This window comes from Oreochromis aureus, linkage group 3, assembly GCF_013358895.1.
Source record: "Oreochromis aureus strain Israel breed Guangdong linkage group 3, ZZ_aureus, whole genome shotgun sequence".
NCBI lineage: Eukaryota > Metazoa > Chordata > Actinopteri > Cichliformes > Cichlidae > Oreochromis > Oreochromis aureus.
The window spans coordinates 32,495,049-32,501,124 of NC_052944.1; the positions used below are offsets into that span (position 1 = coordinate 32,495,049).

The 6,076-nt window shown below is 38.8% G+C and overlaps 1 long non-coding RNA gene across 1 annotated transcript; it reads left to right on the forward strand.

Annotated features, from left to right (window-relative positions):
* The first annotated feature begins 2,026 nt into the window (after nucleotides 1-2,026).
* Nucleotides 2,027-4,376, forward strand: LOC120439312. The gene is made up of 4 exons (XR_005612544.1): nucleotides 2,027-2,331; nucleotides 2,910-3,043; nucleotides 3,345-3,725; nucleotides 4,094-4,376. It is a non-coding gene; the product is annotated as an uncharacterized LOC120439312 (long non-coding RNA).
* Nucleotides 4,377-6,076: the final 1,700 nt, after the last annotated feature.

The following is a 6,076-nucleotide window of genomic DNA, read 5'->3' on the forward strand; positions in this document are numbered from 1 at the left end:
AAGTCCCTAAACCACAACTCAAAACAAGCTCAAAATTACATGGGTGGCACCAACCTACTTACCTAGTGTTTCTAACAAAGAGTCTCTACGTGAGTAAGTGTATGGGGTCCCCAAACTTACCTAGTCCACTTTTACTCCCACCACAACCATCAAACAAAAGAAACACAGCAGAGGAGCTTTACACATGAGCCAAACATTTCAAAGGAGGGAAGAGAGGCCGCGCCCAGCCACAGGTGAGTCTCCTTATCAAGGTGTGCACTCCTGGTTTTTCCAATCAGGGTCTCCCTCCTCTAATTGGTTGGGCATCCCCAGATTGACATCAGCCTGCAGTCTGCGACCTAAGGGATTAGCAAACAAAAGGAGAGGGAAAGAAAACATGCAGCCTGCAGACACGTAACACACAGAAAAGAGGAACTTTCCATATAAGCAATGTTTGAGACTGTGTGACGTGTAAAGTACCAAAATAACACATATATGAGACACAGTTTATGATTCTAATGTTAGAGCTCTTGCAGCTGGCGTTTGAGCTGTGCAGGGGTCTCTCTCTTCCGGAAGATGATTGAATAAAAAGAAATATAAATGTTTTAACACACTATGAGTCGGTTTTCTCTGTTCTATCATGGGGACAAAAGGATCGGGGTTTAATAGCACGCCTGAAACAAGAAACAAAAACATTCTAGAAAGGAAACACAATTAACTTACCTACCATGAAGATCGAAAAGAAAATATAGGCTCTCATCTGCCTCCCTAGCCTAAACAGCTTTTTTAGGCTTTTAAAAGAAAAAGGCTCCCCACACCTAAAGCTGACTCATGAAGAATGATATTTTATGTACAAAAATAACTAATGTACTGTAGCTCTTCTAAATGCAGAAAACACAACAATATGCAGGAATACACACTGCACAGCCTTGAACAGATTGTAAACATTACATCTTCTTGTTATCGTGATATTTTTTTTATTTCTAGTTTGTCCAAACTCATTAACTGAGGACTCTGTGCTGTTATGTTTTGCAGGCCTAGATGGATAGATTAATATTTTATTGATCCCTGTGTGCTCAAGAGTGCTAAATGTACAGATTTAAGCTTGTGGACTGGGACTAGGCCTCAGTTCTTCAGTAACCTTGGGGGCGGTGGATGGCCTGGGTCACCTGTATCTTTTTCTGTCTGCCTCTAGCTCCTGGGAGAACATTATTGCAGCTCCTCACCCTCATTATCAAATATATTTTGTGACACACACACACACACACACACACACAACACAGCAAGATTGTTGATTTGTGTATCTGTGCTTTTTAATATTTTTCCCTTCCCGGTGTTGTTTGTTTTGCCAGTCATCAATGTTGACTATTATATAAACACATAAAGCAAGTTAAGGATTATTATATGGAAATTTTGCGTACATGCATATCATTTTGTCCCCAGTGTATTAACATTCTCAATGTCAGTATAGTGTATTGTATGGAACTCCAAAGTGTTCAAAATTAAATAAATAAATAGGTCATGATGAAATAAATAACTATGTGAATAAATAAGACACAGATATGTAATGTGAGAATGATATTGTGAAATAATGGAACACATTTTGAAAAAAATGCTCATTATTGTGAAATATATTGCATTCTGCTATATAAATTTATTTATTATTGTGAAATATTATTTCACGGTCATTATTTTTCACAATAACAGAGATTATTGCTGAGGCATTTTATTTATTTCAAGCCGTTTTTATTCCAAAATATCTTTTTTTCAAAGTCAGTCTTTATTTCAAAATCCCGTTTTTCCCGATGGCCTATTTATTTCATAATGCGACTTTTCAGCAGAATGACTGTCTGTCAATCAATGTAAGTGGGTTGGACCTTTGCGCCTATTGGCTTATCGTTTACCATCGACTAGTTTTCCTGGATACCTGCTCGGCGGACGGCTGCTACAGCTAGCAACAGCGTGCTAGGTCAAAAGTCACGGAGGATGGCGGACTGGTGTGAACTTCAGTCAGTTCTGCTCATTTAAGCAAATCAGAGAGGGATCATTTACCAGTAGATACTGTTTTGAGTCGTTTAGATGATGTTTCTGAAATGCTTGGGATGATAATTGCTCTTCAAGATGTTAGCATCGATGACAACATTGTCGAAGGTTTAAGATCAATTCAGCACCGTGTTCGTTTGGAATACGCTGAGGAAGAACAGTCTTCAAATATTGGTCGTCCACGTCTTGAAATCCCGGTGCAGCACTCAGGACTTTAGTGCTGTCTGGGATAACCATCGGGGTAATTGCCGATATGTTTTCTGTGTCTCCGAGCACAATTAGGAGGAAAATGACGGAGGAAGGTCTAAGGTAAGTTTATGCTGTAATTGAACACCTGTGTGATTCTGTACACAGCATTGTTTAGATGTTGACCTTAATTATGACGTTTGACAATGAAATATTATCGCTTACTTTTTTTTTTGTTACTGTCTAAGTGGGGCAGCTACGGCTAAAGCTATCGGCGCCATCTCGGCGTTGAGACACGTTTAGCCGGCGCAGTGTTAGCTGTTAGTGTGTTAACTCAGAGACTGGGGGCAGTGGAACCTGTAGGAACCTTTTATACGGAGAGTAGACCCATGAGCTTTCCACAGTCTACTTACTTATCACATCTTGTTAGACAACAGGGTCATTAGTGCTTTAAATAGTACATAGTTGAAGGTTTCATTGCTGTTTGCAGTTGATTGTTCTCTGAGAACACATTACAAAGTTGATGTTAAATAGCGAGTTTATTTAAATGGTTTTGTCTATTTCAGCAGCATTATAAACATACTTTCTCTGGTGTCTTCAGTAAAGCTAAAACAAGAATACATTTACATCCTTGGTTCTTTCAGTATTAATTGGAAAACTTTGAGATTTGCTGTTATATGACAAAAATGTTTTATGTGCAGAAAATCTGATAGGAATTCTTCTATTGGAGATGTGGATTTGGATTCAAAAGTGCTGGACATTCAGCATCATCACCCAAATGCCGACTGCAGAATGATGATGGGACATCTACGATCCAGAGGCATATACATTCAAAGTAAGCTGATATTGTTTAAATATCCAAACACCAGTTTCCGGCCTGGAAAGCATGTGTCAGTGTGGCCTTGATGTGATATTTTAATGTTTCCATCAAAAATGATTAGCATGTTCTTATCACTGTTATGCAGTTATGTTCCTGTTTGAACCAGTCCGTACACGATTCTCTCTCCTCAGTAAATCTGTACAGCACCTGGATACTTACCTGAAGCAATGATGATCTGTCCCATATGCATTACAGTGTTTACAATACAGTCTTTTTGTAGTTGTTAGTACTAAGACATGATCTGTTTGTTAATCAGGATTTCGACTGATGGATTCAATGAGACGAGTCAATCCAGAAGGGGTCAAGATGCGACGGTTATCTATTAAGACTGCAAGGCGTTTTCAGTACAGTGTACCAGCAGCAAATCACCTTTGGCATATAGATGGAAATCGGCATTGAGCGCCTGTGGAGGGATGTATATGAAAACATCTTCACCCAGCTGGAGATTCAAGGACTGCTCAACCCTGGTGAAAAAATTCACTTGTTTGCTCTGCACAGATGCTTTTTGCATCACATTGAACATCATCTTCAGTCATTCCAGGAAGCATGGAATCAGCACGGACTCAGAAAAGCAAACAACCATTCACCCCTGCACCTCTGGTTGCTGCACAGAAAGGAGGGACAAGATTTGTCACAGGTACATGACTATTTGATCCGTATTTGTTCTTGTATGTAAAACTCTGCTATCTGTAGTGGAGATGAGTTTATTTCTACTGTGCAAGTTGGTGTACCAACATTTTTTTTCCTGTAAGTGGAAATGTCTCCCAAGCCATTCTCTCCTTTTATCCCATTTGTCAGGTATAGATGGCAATACTTTAAACAAAGTTAAATTTGTTATACCTGAAGGGAACCAATCCTGACCTAGAATGGGTGAATGAATAATTAGGTGGTAGCCAATGCCTAAGCAACTCACATAGGCCCTGGCAGACTCAATAAGTCCATCTAGGAACAGCTGCAGGAAACACCTCTTCAGTTTATATTTAAGACATGTGCATGCTCTTTCAGGTTGATGAGGATTATGGTGTGGACTGGACAGGACCACATAATCACCGCCCATCAAATGAGATCACCATTCCTGACATTCAGCTCCCACGTGCACTGAATGAACGAGACCCTGCTGTGCTACCAAACAACAACGTTTCACTCAGTCAAGCTTTGGATGCCTACTGTGAAACTGTTCAGTCACTCAAACTTATGTTTGATAACACACCTTAACTCTTCAAAGTAAGCAGGTGCAATATGTTCACACCCTATTTCTTGCATAACCATACTTCAAAATCACTTGTAGAAAGACATGTGGAGAAGGAGGTGGTATGTTTTGTCATTTTGATTTATTATTTTGTTATTATTGGTATTACTGTCATTACTGTTGCATCATAAACATATAGCAAGCATATGTATACAAGAGGTATTGATATTGCATTCAAATGTATGGGTATCATATTAGTCTTTATTACAGGTCCAGTAAGAACCACTTTAAACTGTTGAGTTGAATCTATAAACCGAAATGAGACAGGAAGTTATAGGCTTTTGAAGTTGCAGGTTTTGCAGAAGTGAAACCGAAAGCAGAGTGAGCGCAAGCCAAAGAGTAGGGTGTTTATTATGCATTTATCTTTGATTTAAGCTTTTAGTAGAGGCTTTTGATTAAAACATTTATTCAGTAGATTACATATATAGTTCCAGTTAGGTTATTATATGTAAGGATGAGCCTCTGTTCTGGTGAAAGGTCAGAAGTGTAACGGGTGAGATGTGAGAGCATTTAAGGCGAGACATATACAGACACAAATAGTGAGAGGTCATGACACGTCGCGGCAGTACACAGCATGCACGCCCCCCGCACGCGTCACACACACACATACACACCATAGTAGATCTATTTTGGTAGGGCAGAAGTGAAGATGTATTTTTGCTGCAAATGCAGAATTGTGCCGACGTGCTTAGAGGAAGTGCAACAGATGTCCTAGGAGATAAGCGACAGCGAAGACGAGCTGAGGGGAAGCACCGACCCGAAGACAATGTTCTTTAAAAATATGTTAAAGGTTGTTGACAGAACATTTGTGGTTTTGAGTTGACGTATGCTTTGTTTAAATCTGCCTAGCAACAGAAAAGGGGGCTGTACTATCTTAACCCTATAAAACTGTTGTCTGAATATGGTAAAGACAGTTCAATACTGATTGGGTTGTTGAACTCACACATGTGTTCATTAAAATGCCGTCTAAATTGCACACGCCCGGATCTGTGGTTATTTATGGATTCCTTCTCTCAACATTGAACCCTAACAGACACTATCAAATTTAATCAATTTCTATGTCAGGAGGATTTTTTTTTAAAAATTTCTACATCTATGGCTTTGTAGCTAATACTGACTCAAAACAGCATAACCAATTTCATTTTCAACAAAACAGTGAATGGCTATAAAACAGGATTTGTTTTACACAGCTGTCACTTTAATGATATTCATTTCTTGGTTGGATGTACAGTACATGTCAACTCTGAGCAGATTTAATACAATGAACACAGTACAGTAGTGTAACATCTTAATTCAAATAATTTTTTCTAGAAATTTTTTTTGTACCAGTAGCGAGTATAAACAAAACATACTGTGTAATTTATAATGTACAGTGAACAACTGATTTTGATATCTGAACTCTTTGTCAGTTTATATTAAAACAAACCATAAATGCTCACCTGTACTGTGCATTTTTCACTGTCAAGTGTATTAAAAGGAACTAGAACTCACTAGATTGTCCGTTTCTTTGAACACTGAATACAGTAATGTGATGCAAGAAAGAAGAAATGGTCTAATCTTACCATGTGGTTATGGAATCAATCCTAAACCAGAGCAAAACCTGAGTCAGTAGAGTTGAGACACACCTGAATGTCCATTAGAAATGACTCATAGGTACAGTAGTGTGCAGGAAGACGTAGAACTTTAAAACAGGTGGAAGACTTTGGAAGACTGCTGTTGACCACTTCCACAGTCATTTC